The 14,969-nt window shown below is 34.6% G+C and overlaps 1 long non-coding RNA gene across 1 annotated transcript; it reads right to left on the reverse strand.

The window, feature by feature from the left end:
- Nucleotides 1-794: 794 nt before the first annotated feature.
- On the reverse strand, nt 795-11,382 carry LOC111089932. Its single transcript, XR_002614072.1, has 4 exons — nt 11,240-11,382; nt 6,544-6,671; nt 2,450-2,700; nt 795-1,205 (listed from the first exon to the last, which is right to left on the reverse strand). It is a non-coding gene; the product is annotated as an uncharacterized LOC111089932 (long non-coding RNA).
- Between the last annotated feature and the right edge of the window lie 3,587 nt (nt 11,383-14,969).

Genomic DNA, 14,969 nt, shown 5'->3' on the forward strand with positions numbered 1-14,969 from the left:
TCTCAAGTCTATTAGCGGTGGCTGATGTTGACTATACCTGTCATCTTTCAAGTCTATTAGCAGTGGCTGATGTTGATTATACCTGTCATCTCTCAAGTCTAACAGCGGTTGCTGATGTTGACTATAACAGACTTGAGAGATGACAGGTATAGTCAACATCAGCCACCTCTAATAGACTTGAGAGATGACAGGTATAGTCAACATCAGCCACCACTAACAGACTTGAGAGATGACAGGTATAGTCAACATCAGCCACTGGTAATAGACTTGAAAGATGACAGTTACAGTCAACATCAGCAACCGCTGTTAGACTTGAGAGATGACAGGTATAATCAACATCAGCCACTGCTAATATACTTGAAAGGTGACAAACAGCGGTTGCTGATGTTGACTATACCTGTCATCTCGCAAGTCTATTAGCAGTGGCTAATGTTGACTATACCTGTCATCTCTCAAGTCTAACAGCGGTTGCTGATGTTGACTATAACTGTCACCTTTCAAGTATATTAGCAGTGGCTGATGTTGATTATACCTGTCATCTCTCAAGTCTATTAGTAAATATACTAAGGATGGCTATGCGCAGAAAGCACTTGTGTAGCTATGCGCGAGAATTCTAATAACGATATACAAATATAAGATAACTCTTTTATTTTATTCCAAGAGTAAATTAGAAAGAAAGAGTTCCAAAAAATGTTTATACTACATAAACTTCAATTTTTCTTGAGAAAAAAAAAAATATATTTTAAATATTAATGGAATTTATGTTTTCTTAATTCATCATAATTCTTCTTGGGTGGATTTATAATCAGTGAAAATCTATTTTTGTAACAAATCTACGAACAGCTGGTTACCAGGTGACTTACTCTGTGTACAACAGAAACAGCTAAGATGCCTGATTTTGTGATGATACATAACAGATCGATGTAAATAAATCCAGACACGGGACTGCTTGTTTACAACCTGTCACGTGACTGCTTGTTGATGACGAGAGCATAGCTACAGAACTGCTTGTTGATGAAGTTAGTCTATCCACAGGACTGCTTGTTTACTACCTGTCACGTGACTGCTTGTTGATGAAGAGAGCCTAGCTACAGGACTGCTTGTTGATAAAGTTAGTCTATCCACAGGCTGCTTGACTACCTGTCACGTGACTGCTTGTTGATGAAGTTTGTCTAGCCACAGGACAGTTTGTTGTTGAAGTAAGCCTACAGTCATTAAATTGTGTTGATGATTTAAGCACAGGCAGAACTGGTTTTTGATGTACTTAACTTACAAAACTACATTACTTCCCAGTTAATTAGGTGAGTTATCGGTAGTACGCTGTCTAATGATGTAAAATATAAAAACTAGGTTCACGGTCGGTGTAAAAAACTCAGAATACGAGTTTACACGTCAGTAGGCAAATTTTAATTAAAGGTCTGCCCGATTGTCAGCTGACGTAGTAAATGAGTGTGTGTGTGTATGCACGTATTTTAAATCTGGACTAATGTTAAATTGGAAAATATCAAAAATATACTTAATGGATACAAGAAAATTTTTGAGATACACAGTTAATAAATTATATCAACCTTTTTAAGATATTAGACTCTAGAGCTTGGAACCCTCTTTAATTTTAGGTACTTACAGCTACCGAATTGTGCAACTACTTGTAAATTCTAAGCCTAAAAATATTTATAAAAATATAGATTTTATTCATTTGAAATTAATTTTGTAGTTAGTACGCGGGTTAAAATTTTTTGCTAGTTTTCATGTTTTATAAGAAATTTGCTGAATCATTACAAGATATTTCAGATACTTTCCCTTTTTTACTGATTCCAGGTTTTCGATTTTTTGTGGTTGGGGTTTATTTTTATTCTTGTTTTATTCTCAAAAAAAAAAATCCCGTACCACTAAAACATACTCACCCTTTCAGTCGTGGGGTCGTTATAATGTAACGGCCAATCCCATTATTCGTTAGTAAAAGAGTATCCTAAGAGTTGGCGGTGGGTAGTGATGACCAGTTATTTTCTCTCTGCTAAATTAGAGATGGCTAGCGCAGATAGCCCTTGTGTAGCTTTGAGCAAAATTCAGAACAAACTAAATGTCTTCTATACTGAGAATGAAAGCCTGTCATTTGAACATGGGCTACAATGAAACAATCCTATGTTAGCAAGAACTGAAATTTATCAGATTATTTTGTATCTCAAATACAATTATATTTCAGCCTAATAGGCCTAGACTACTGTGCTAATGGGCCAAATTGAGCTTTATTTACAATAATAGTAGATCTTTAAATGCAGATATTATATAGATTAGCTAGGACTATTGAATACCAAGGCCTATTTAGCACTATAATTTCCTACATATGTTTAAATTTTTAAAGAGTCTTATTATAGGCCCAGGCCCTATTGCTAGTAATATTATCAGGTTAGGCCTACGTAAATTTGTAGTTTAGTTTTGTATTACTTACCAAAAACAGAGGTCTTTCATCACGTCGGATTTTGGAAAGCTGCTGTTTCCTTCTGTTAGCATCTGTAGAAAAGCTGCTGAACGAGAGATTTGTTGTATCGTGCATTATTAATGCACATCGGAATACAAACAACTGTGAAACGACGCCATTGTTTTTTGTTTGCACAAAAGCCTCGTTCTCGATTTAGGACTGCGGGCGCGTGAATACCGACCAAATGTTAAGGTGTCCGAAATTCATAACGTCACGTTGTACTGTTGACGAGAATAATTTACCAAGACGAAAATAACAAAAAATGAAGTTACTTATGAAAAAGAACTTCCTTCATTTCTCATAAAAAGCAAAAGTTTCCAGTTGCTATCATTTCTACTGTCGTTTCTGTAAAATTCTCTAAAGTCCCGATTCACTTTATTCGTTTTGTTATTTTTGCTCTTATTTCAAAGTGCTAACATTGTTACGCAGGTGACGCTTTCTACAGAAACACATTAAATAAATTCTCTGTAAGTAAAGTTCGTTTCCCATTAACTATTTTATATAATACATACCAGGTTGTCTATTACAAGCACGCTTCTCTTCTCCCCCTTAATGCACTCCAAAAATTAATTAATATCACTTGGACTTATAACGAAAATATAATATATTTACAATATCAATAGGTTTTAATATTTACCATTTTTAATGAGTCATATCTTTTATAAATTCTAACTCACACTGCATGATTAAACCTTTTTTCAGATTCCGCTAAGGAATAATGAAAGGGCAATTTTTTAGCAAACTTTTATACGAAAAACTAATAAGCAAAAATAGATTGTGGCTTGTATTATTGGATTCCGCACTGAGGAAGCACTGGGCTGTTAGTCTAATGTCTTGGGTTCAAGTCCCTTTTTATTTATCGGGTTTATTCGTGTAAAAATTTATATTAAATGTGCTTTTTTTTGCGTAACCCAGTTATTTTTGTTTCTTGTTTTGTTCTTGTCACGTTAGTTCAAAAGATGAAAGCAAATAGACTGACTTAAAAAAAACAGTGAAAATATAAAATAATACATAGATATCTCGTAAGTCCGAAACGGACTTGTAGTGGTCCAGTGTTTAAAATGCCTAACTGTGAATCCGAGGATCCATGGCTCGCTTCCCTTTGCCGCAAAATGATACTCCGCTTTTTAGGATGCCGCGGGTCCGTTATAAGAATGACAGTCAAATCCACTGTTCGATTAGATAAGCCCAAGAGTTGGCGGTGGGTATTATTGGATAAGCTACTACAGTAGAATGACGTGATATATTAACCTCAGGTAAAATGACTAACTTATTGACGTGTGTTGCTTTGTTCTTCAGTGCAAAGTTACACCATGGGTTATCTGTGCTGTGCCTACCACCGGTATAGAAAACCGGTTTTGGGCGTTATAAGCCTTCGTACTTACCGCTGAGCCATTGGGGGGAAACTGGTGTGTGGTATACAAAGTAGTTGTTTGTTTATTTTATTATTTTTAGTTTATATCAATGTAGAGTATACATTACAGCTCTGAAATGGTATGTGGTGATCACTGCTAGGCCTAATGATCACTAAACATGAATTACAGCTCTGAAATGATATGTGGTGATCATTGCTAGGCCTAATGATCACTAAACATGGATTACAGCTCTGAAATGGTATGTGGTGATCGCTACTAGGCCTAATATACAACAATTACATCTCTGGTAAGAGACTATACGTTACGTCACTACTACAGTTTTTACCTTTCTAAGCTTACAATGTTGTTGAGTAGCTGCCTTCCCTCTAGTCCAGTCATAACAAACCTTTTTTATGGCGCCCCCTCCCCGATAATAAACATGCGTTTTGCTGTGCGCACCCCATATAACCTATTTATGTATATACTGCGCATGTCATGTTCCCATGTTAATTGTTGTTACTATAATACTTAATAGCAATAATTTTTGTACGGTAGTTTTAAACCGTCTTTATTTTAAACTTGCACTTTCAGATATGATCTGTATGCTCCTGTTGTCATACTTGTGCCCCTTCGGGGAGCGCGCCCCCACAGTTTGTGCACCACCGCTCCAGTCTATCGGTTCAAAATTTGTAACTGCTACTGTATATAGTCCTTTTATGGCTTTGCGTGAATATCTGAAACAAAACCAACGAAAACACCTGAAACTAAATAAAATAAAAGAAATTACAAGTTGTTTTAGTCTTACCTACCATAAAGATTTTTGTCCGTTTTTGTGGATATATGATTATATGTCCTAAATTTTAGATATTCGCCTAAAACCCCATTTTTTGGTCATAGTTGCGAAAAAGTGTTAGAAAATTTTTGGTTTTGAAATTAACAAAAAATTTATCATTCGACAAGAACGATCGAAAGAGTGTTCACAAATGAATAATGCTTTCAAAACTCAGGCTTTTTATACAATATTCAAGGCCGGACGTGGTTTAGAGGTTAGATTGTCCGAACTGTGAATCCAAGGGTACATCTTTCTCTCTGTATTTGTCACTGTGGGTGTGCTATAAGAGTGACGGTCAAATCCCACTATTCCATGAAGCAAAATGGTAGCCCAAGAGTTGGTTGCGGGTGTTGTTGAATAGCAGCCTTCCCTTTAGGCTATTGGTTCGAAATTAGGGCTGGCTAGCGTAGATAGCTTCGCGCGAAAATTCTGAAATAAACGAAATTTCAGGTTCGGAGATTCAAAAATTCTAAGCTTAACAACAATATTACGAAAGCATGGCCTGGTGGCCTCAACTTGCAACAGAGGAGTCTAGGATTCGAATCCCCTCCACCGAATATGGAAGCGTTATAATATGATGGTCAACCCCACTATTAGTTGATAAAAGAGTATCCCAAGGGTTGACTGAGGGTGATGTTGACTAGTTGCCTTCCCTCTAGTTTACCACTGCTAAACTAGGAACGGCTAGTGCAGATAGCCAATGGAAGAGGTTTGCGTGAAATTTCAAACAATACGAAAACTAGTAGGCTGAAGAAAAACAACAATATTTAAAAGCTACTATTCAATTATTCTTGATACAAATGTAAAACCTTTCCAGATGTCGCTGTCATGTTTTATGGATTAAATACAAACACGGTAGAAAAACAAAAAGTCGCTTTTTGCTAGTTCTAAAGGAAACGTAAAAGCTAACAAAATCTGATATTGTGCCCTGCTCAATTTAAAGAGATGTAATGCCTAAAATACGATAAGTAAGTTATAATAATATCATCAGATATACTAAAATTTACTACAACATTACATCTACAGCTTTTAACAATACGAGATTTTATTCCTAATTATAACACGAGGAGAATCAAAGCGCATATGACGAGTGTTTCGACAGCATATTTCTGTTTCTAGCCAGGCGTGTGTTCATATTAGTGGTAACACCACTCTGAACATGTGTGTTATTTTCGTAGTTAAATCATAACGTAAACCATATGTAACACATACGAATGATTGACTTAAACAAAAGTGTCTTGTACCGTGTTAAATCTCGATCTCTGAACAAATGATTAGGTGCTTCTAATTTCATAACTTCGGTCTTCCGTTATCGATCTTAAGCCTAACACAATCAGGCATTCGGATATAAACGGTTCAGTCATCGGAAGAAATCCTCCTGACCAAACACTCTAGCCTAACATTTGTAGTTATTAGATAAAATCCTTTAACTTAACATGTATAATTATTTGATAAAACGCTTAAACTTAACGTGTAATTATTAGACAAAAACCCTTTAACCTAATGTGTCCAGACATTAAATAAAACAATTCTAAGTAAATCTTTAAGTTGAATAAGGAACTCAATATTCAGTTTCTTCATTAATAAAGACCAATAATATAATATGCTACAGATAACTATATAAAAAGTTATTTCATATATGCCCATACTAAGGGCAGCGTGTGATAAAACGAGGATTTTCATCTATTCTGAAGCATGACTTTCCTCGAGATCCAGTTCTTTCTGAAGCATAACTTTCCACGAGATCCAGTTCTATCTATTCCTGAACTTATTATTATATAAACACGTAAAAATGCTAGTTGAGTTCCTACTAAGCTTATATATTACATCATACATACAAACCTGCTCATTCTCTCCCACCATGAGAGCTCACTTACTTCCTCCAGCAAATCACTGATGCAAACATAATACTTTCTTCAAATATGGTCTCTTCTTTTCTGAACGCCACCTATAGGATTCTTTCTTTACCAGATACGTCAAGTACATCCTTTTGTGTTAGCTCAAGCTGAAAAGGAAAACAAAAATAGATGATTCTTGTACTGGAAAGTATAATATGACGGAAACACCAAAACGTTCTCATGCGATTGTTTAAAGGCCGCCATGTTTGGCAAGTTACCCAGTAACCTCCATCATGGGAGAAATGCTGTATTATATTTTCGTTCCTTTAAAATCCCATCTGTCCAGTCACGTATGATCGCTTTTATTTCTGTATGTTTACCCTTTACTTTTCTAAACGATGTTGTGAAGATTCGTAACTTCGTGTCTGTGTGATGTGGAGCGAGATTGCGTTATGACCAAGTTTATATTTAAGTCTATTTTAACACATTACTTCGTATTGCAACCACTACAATTAATCTACAACAAATATTGCAGCTTTCTTGGGATTTTTAGAACAACAGTGTTACTTAGTTGTTTGGTATTTTCAACTTGAACGCCCCCTTGTGTGGCAAGTGGGTTAAACGTTTTTGTTTGTTTTTTCACCCACACAAAGATCCAGATACAGTCGTAATCCTTAATTTAGAGTTGCTGACCAGTCAGGAGAACTCACCAGCTTCTAATCCACTCTTACACGAAGAGCGGAGCTGACTGTCACCGCTTTAACGCACTCAAAATAAAAGTGGTATATTACGGCTGGAACCTTGGACCTCCAGAATCGCAGCCCTTCACACTAACCACTGCTAACTTGTTTACCTAGTAATAGTTCACAATCGTCATCGTTCTAGCAAAAATTGAAACATACTTACGAATTCAAAATGAACTTCGTCCTAAAATGACCCTTAAAAACTAAAACTTCCCTATATTTTTGGAAAACACATTCGAAGTGCAAAGCTGTAGAAATTTACATACGTATGACACGTCAAGCTACAATATCGGTTTGAATGCACGCGGTAATGTTCTTATCTTTTGTTGAAGTATTTTTATCAGTGAAATTTCCGAAATAATTTTTATTCGAATTAGCTGGTTTTTAAGGGCTGTACGTGTTTAATTTCTCCTAATCTTTAATTCTATCAATTCAATTTAGAAAATGAAGAAAAAGTTGTTTTAATTTTTTTTGGATGTTTCGGTAAAAAAAAGAGAGAGAGAATTGGTTTCTTTCTACTTCGATATACAGAAAGTCGTTCTCAGTTGCCATGCCACCGCACGCGAGATTGTGTCACCTATTGTCACAAAAAAAAATGTCATCTTTTTCATCATTTGTCCATAGGGCCATTAAAGTCTCTTCGTGTAATGGGGATCTTATGCTCGAAGTGAATTATTCAAAATATATAGTAATCGATAGAGGTTTCGAACCGTCTTTTATAGATAGGATTTATAAAAAAAAAAACACTATAATATATTACAAATTTTAGAATACACCAGACTACAGATAATAAGTAATGTTAATAGAGAAAGAATACGTTTGCCATATGTTCCTTCAATCTCAACAAAAATAGGCAAGGTGGTCATGAAAAACACGACTTGTCAATTAGCTTTACTCCTAAATTATAACTAATTAATTTCATTAACGGCCTTAAAGACGAAACTGAATTAAAGGATAAATCTAGAGTTTATAAAATAGCTTGCAGTTGTGGCTTAATTTATATCGGGCAAACAAGCAGAAATTTGAAGTTTCGAATTATTGAACACAAAAAACGCCGTCGAAAAATTAAAAACTAGTGATTCAGCCTTGGTGGAACATGTGGTGAATGGGATAAGGTTAAAATACTTGAAGAAGTTAAACTAAAAAATGAATTAAACATAAGATAATCTCTTGAAGTTATTAAATATAAAATGATTTTGAATAGAGATCTAGGCCCAGGTGCCGCAGAAGTAAATTTTCGGAAATTTATTCTGTAGATGGCACGTGTATAATATGTAAATTATACACGTGCACTTACTGGTGTAAAAAAAAAAATGAAACTTACAGTGTTTCTTCTGGTCTCCTGAAGATGGTGGAACTTCTTTCCACCGAAACATATAGAATCTTTAATTGTATATTTTACTTTTAACTTACACAATATATTATTGTCCATTTTTGAACGTTGAATATTCTTAGTTATTTTATAAAATCTATGCAGAAGAATGATCATAGAATATATTGTATAAAATTAAAACTTTTTAGGAATTACTTCAGTTTAGTTAAAAACATGTGCAATGAATTCAATTTCAATTCTTTCAATGGTAGTACAAGTGAAACATTCATTCGCTACACAATAAACTATCTGTTCCCTGCCAACGTAGCTATCAAAATTCGATGACGAGAAACCCACTTTGAGACTAATAATGCTTGGAGACGATTTTTTCTTCATTACCCATTCAAGCCGTCTCCAAGCATTAGTAGATACCGAAACTGGACTTTAAGCATTGTAAACCCTCAGACTTTCCACTGGGCCATCTGGGAGCTCTCTCATTAGAATAGCTTCTTCTTGTCATAACATGAGAATGAAATACTGAATAAAAGATCCTTAAGCCTTACATTAATAACCTTTTAATTTTTTAACTTACATTAATGCTATGGTGCTGCCATCTGTCATATTCTAAGATAGATAGATGGAAACATTAATGTGCAAGTTTTTTTTGTTTTTTTAAAGGTTTGACTGAAGGTTTTATTTTTAGTATAAGTTACATATTTAATAGAAGTAATCGTATAAAAAGGTAATGGGTCAATACAAGAAATAAAAAAGATACAGAAATCGATTAAAATAAATAGGCTTACATTGTTACCTTTTTTAAATGTTTATGATGCAGGAGTTATCATAAAATATGTATTAGAATTACTGTTTTATAGGTAGGTACCGTATCACTTTTGAAATCAGGAAGTATCAGAATATTAAATAAATTCTATTTCTCTGATCTCAGAGAAGTAGATTAGTTGAGAAAAACAGAATCAACCAAAAATATCAAACATAATTATAAAGAAATTATTAAGATCGTACGGAAACATAAAATATGATGTACTTGAGAATTAAACATAAAACACAAAGAAGTAAAAACACGCTAATGTAGATAAAACTACAAGAAAACAAATTATCTAAAATAATGGAAAAGTACAAGTCAAACCCAATACCCCACAAAAGGTAAACTGCGTCTCACGAAACGAAGTCAAAGAAACATTGTTAAATATAAAGGCACGTTAAAGGTCAGGGAGGACTGAAAGTACCTGCTAAAGTAAGTGAAATGTAGAAGTACCACTTAAATTCAGAGAAATGAAGCAGGTCAAGATAAGTAAGTGTATGGATATCAAATCAGGATATACGAGTAGAAAAGTACCTAAGGTCAAATTAGGATATAAAAAGATATATGATATATCCTTTTATATCAGGATACAAAAGTACCTCAAGTCAAATTAGGCAAATAAATAGTTTCAAGTCAGTATGCAAAAAATATAAAAGTAAAAGGTTAGAGCAAAAAAGTAAAAGTAGCAGGTCAAAACTGTCCATACAGATCAAAGAAATAAAAAAGAGTCAGGTCAATACAGATCAGGATAGACGAATATAAAAATACCAGGTCAGTTCAGAAAAGCAAAAAGTACTAGGTCGGGTCATTATAGACAAATATAACAGCACCAGTATGGGTCAGAGAAGTAAAACGTACTAGGTGTCAGGTCAAAAACGTATTAACATGCCAGATAACGTCATAAAAGTAAGATGTATCAGGACAGGTAAAAATAAAAAAAGTAAAAAATTACCAGGTCAGTTAAGAAAAGTAAAATGTATCAGGACGGTAAAAAAAAGTAAAAATCGCCAGGTCAGGTTAGGAAAGTAAAATTTGGTACATTAGGTTATAAAAGTAAAACTTAACAACTCATATCAAAAAAAAGATTTAAAAAAAACGTCAGGCCAGGCAGTTATAACTTCTCGTGCCAATGAAATATAAAATTATCAGAACACGGCGGGGAATATCAAAAAATACCCAACCGTGACAAACAAGCCTTTCAACTATCAGGTCGTAAAGAAACAGCATTCAAAGTATCGGGCTTTATCTAAGTCACATCAAACCAAGAATGAGAAGAAGAGCGAGTTTGCTTTTCAAATGACTTTGATGAAGTATAATCTCCCGCTTGTATCAACGATAAAACTTTCAAGTTGTAAGGAATACATTATTGGCTTTCGTCGGTCTCGACATAGTAAACTAACTCAGTAAATGTTTAATTTTCTTCTTAAACCTTTTAAGCTCGTGCGCCATCCATTACGGTCTTTTTTTTTTTTTTTTTTTTTTCGTATGATGATAAATGACGTCGACCTGTGCCTACTGAACAAACATCTATTTTAAAAACGTATAAGCTCACTTTGTTCTGTTTGTCGTCCTCACTTCCTTTCTGGCTGTTAGGATTTTATGGTGGGCGTGGCTAAACGCTAACCTGCCCATTAGTGGGTTCAAAGTTAACATACTGACCATCCGTGATAAACTTCTAAAGGTCGAGGATATTAAAAGGATTTCGCTCGACCTAGATTATCGGTTGTTCCTCCGAAAAGTGCGGTAAAAAAATGTTGTTAAAACGATATCTGAAAACTTAATATTCGAGAAGACCACCATTTTGGGTGTGGAGAATATTGTGGAAAAGTACAGGATTGTAGCTAAATAGAAACCTACCACATTTGATCGTCATATTCCTCTCTCGATATAAACTTAATTTTTCCATCGAAATTATCTTCTGTTGGGTAAGTTCTAATGGTAAGTTTACAGACTTACAACTTTAAGAATAATCCGGTATTCGATTCCTCGTGGTGGACGGAACGCAGGTAGCCCATTACGTAGCTTTGCACTCACTTCGAAACTCCTTCATCATTAACAAGAAACATAAGTAGAGACGCTCTTGAACTTAAGCATAGGGGGCGCTATGTTTACATATTAAATAAACTCACAACTTCACGTCATATTTTGTTGTTAAATTACGGTCTATGTATATTTGTCTGCGTAAAATCACAAACCTCTAAGGTCCTCAGCAACTTGAAATGTACAGCACAAATATTCTAAATATTTTTAAATCTCTAATTAATAAAATTACAACAAACAAAGCGCCAAAAAAAAAAAAGCTTGACCAATAGGATTCTTAATTAGAGTTCTACTGTGTAAGAGATCGGACAAAATAAAATTATAATTTTATTTTAAGCCACCTTTAACTTTTATCAGTGTTGGTGGCATTCCAGCTTCATTATATGGTTAGATCGAGCAACTTCTCGATTCCTAAAACGTTGTTTGTTTGTTTCTTTGTTTTATTAAGTTCAAAAGCAATGAAAAGGATATTTGCACTGTGTTCACCGAGTGGAATCGAACCCCGGATTTTAAGGCCGCAAACATATTGCTGCGGTCGTGAAACATGTAAACTAATAAATCCATCCAAAATCGCTAGAAATGTAAAAGATTTCAGGTTCCAAAGCCGAAAGCGTTTTATTTATATGTGCTCGTGAGGTTCTATTGACTGCTGAACAAACTAATAGACAACCGATTTGTCTTATAAAAAAAAAATAAAAAAATTACATGCTGTCATCAACATTCTCTTTACTTACAAAAAAAAGACTGGTTTTTCTAGAAAACACAAACAAAATGAGCGCTACCTCTTGTAGAAACTTTGAAATTCCAATAACTATTTTAATAAAAAAGCACCCCTGGTGAGAAACCCCTGTTGCTCTCCAATTTTCGAATTTTCTGTTTTTTCTTATCTTAAAATTGAAAGCGAGCACACACAAAAAATAGTAATAACGATAATGTGAGAAATGTTATAATGTATTCCTGATAAAGAACGGTTTTAGTGCCAAGCGATAGAAAGAGAAGAAAAAAAAAGGCTTAACTGATAGAAAAGAAGATAAACGACAACACCCTCTGTCGGTCAATAAGTCTTGTAAAACGAATAGTAACATTCTTTTGCGGTGATTTTTAAGCTGTTTTTTTTTCTATTACCCAAAATAGTGTTTTTTTATGTTGAAGAAATCTGCAGCTACGCCTAAACTGTTTTTCACTACCTATTTTATTGTACTCGCAGATCTTACAAGAAAGTCCGTTGATCTGTGATGACAAGAATTAATAGTGGCGCTGTAGGACATTGCCACTTCACTGTTGGAGGTAGACACGCCAAACAGAGTGAGACTGACTGAATGTCTGAAGACTCTGTGTGCTGACGTAACGAGCCATTACCAACGCCCTCTGTACACAGATATAAATGTGCTTACTGAGAACAAACATCGACTACCAACTCCGGACCTACTGCTGTCAACAAATATAATTTTCCAGATCATACAACACACGTAAATGATTAATTCAGTACAAACTATCATCAACCTCTTTTCTTTGGTTTTTTTTTTTTAATATATAAGATTGTGAGAATTTTAAAAAAATGCGTAAGTCGTGTGTATCTCTAAAGTGCCTGAAAGTAAAAAAGAAGAAACCTTCGGAATCGTGAGAAAGGAGCTTTTATCCTTTCTCTGAAGTACTTTATGATGTAAACAGTTCTGTTTGCTTTCAGTTTTAAAAGCATATTTGCAAGTTTAAAGAATTGAATAACGTCTATTTAATCAAACACTCGACTTTAACCCTAGAATTACTGATTAGGTGTGGACCCTCCATCAGCTTTTTAAACACATTTTTTAAACTATTTATGCACCAAGTTATTTGTGAGTCTATGAGTTTGTTGGTTAATACAGGGTCCCTAATAATATAAGAGTCACACACAAACATAACATCAATATTTCAGTTAATTCCACAATTTAATGTTTGGGTTGCCCTATGTGTTTTACATTTAAAAAAATGAGTTATTTTATCCAGTATTTTTGTTTGGTTTTCTTTTGCACAAAAGCTACTCGAGGGCTATCTACGTTAGCCATCCCTAATTTAGATTGTTTGTTTGTTTTTTGAATTTCGCGCAAAGCTACACGAGGGATATCTGCACTAGCCGTCCCTAATTTAGCAGTGTAAGACTAGAGAGAAGGCAGCTAGTCATCACCACCCACCGCCAATTCTTGGGCTACTCTTTTACCAACGAATAGTGGGATTGACCGCCACATTATAACGCCCCCACGGCTGAAAGGGCGAGCATGTTTGGTGGAACGGGGATTCGAACCCGCAGATTGCGAGTCGAGTGCCCTAACCACCTTGCCATGCCGGGCCCTCCCTAATTTAGAAGTAATGGACTAGACGGAAAACAGCTAGTTAACACCACCCACAGCCAACTCTTGGGCTACGAAAAGTGACATTGACCGTCACATTATAACACTTCCATGGCTGAAAGAGTATCGTGTTCGGCGACAGGATTCGAACCTACGATCCGCAAATTTCGAGTCGAGTGCCCAATTTTTATGGCAGTTTTTGCATTAATTATCACAACAGGTAAAAAACATAAAATTACTCAACATGACGCCACCGATATGAAAACTAGCTAGTAATTTTAGGGTTTAAGTAATATTTTCTGTTTTAACTCATCGCTTTGTCTTCTGGTTCGTTAGTTCACGGGTCAGACTAATACAGAAGTTTCAAATATAATGTATCGTTATAAGGGAAGCATCTGGGCTGTAGAATCCACAGAGCGACATGTAGACGTCGTCTTTCAGTGGACTCTTATGTCTTGATGTAATTTTAATGAACTTATAGAATTGTTGTAGAGACTGCTCGTTGATCGTATTAGCGTTCTGTATTGGGTTGTGGAATTATTAGCGACGAAACATAAGAAAATTCATAATAATCTATGGTTCGACAACAAATTATGAAACATATAATCGAAAAAGCGCATAAAGTGCAATAGTAATTATTAGTAAACATTTTAGTTACATTAGCTGAGCTGATTTCAACACAACATAGTAAATATTAGTAAACAGTTTAGCTACATTAGTTGAGGTGACTTCAACACAACATAGTAATTATTAGTAAACATTTTAGTTACATTAGTTGAGCTGATTTCAACACAACATAGTAATTATTAGTAAACAGTTTAGCTACATTAGTTGAGCTGATTTCAACACAACATAGTAAATATTAGTAACCAGTTTAGTTACATTAGTTGAGCTGATTTCAACACAACATAGTAAATATTAGTAAACAGTTTAGTTACATTAGTTGAGCTGATTTCAACACAACATAGTAAATATTAGTAAACAGTTTAGCTACATTAGTTGAGCTGATTTCAACACAACATAGTAAATATTAGTAAACAGTTTAGTTACATTAGTTGAGCTGATTTCAACACAACATAGTAAATATTAGTAAACATTTTAGTTACATTAGTTGAGCTGATTTCAACACAACATAGTAATTATTAGTAAACATTTTAGTTACATTAGTTGAGCTGATTTCAACACAACTTTCAGATTTTCAATTGGATACCAGGAATCAT

The sequence above is a fragment of the Limulus polyphemus genome, unplaced genomic scaffold (assembly GCF_000517525.1).
Source record: "Limulus polyphemus unplaced genomic scaffold, Limulus_polyphemus-2.1.2 Scaffold7925, whole genome shotgun sequence".
Lineage (NCBI taxonomy): Eukaryota > Metazoa > Arthropoda > Merostomata > Xiphosura > Limulidae > Limulus > Limulus polyphemus.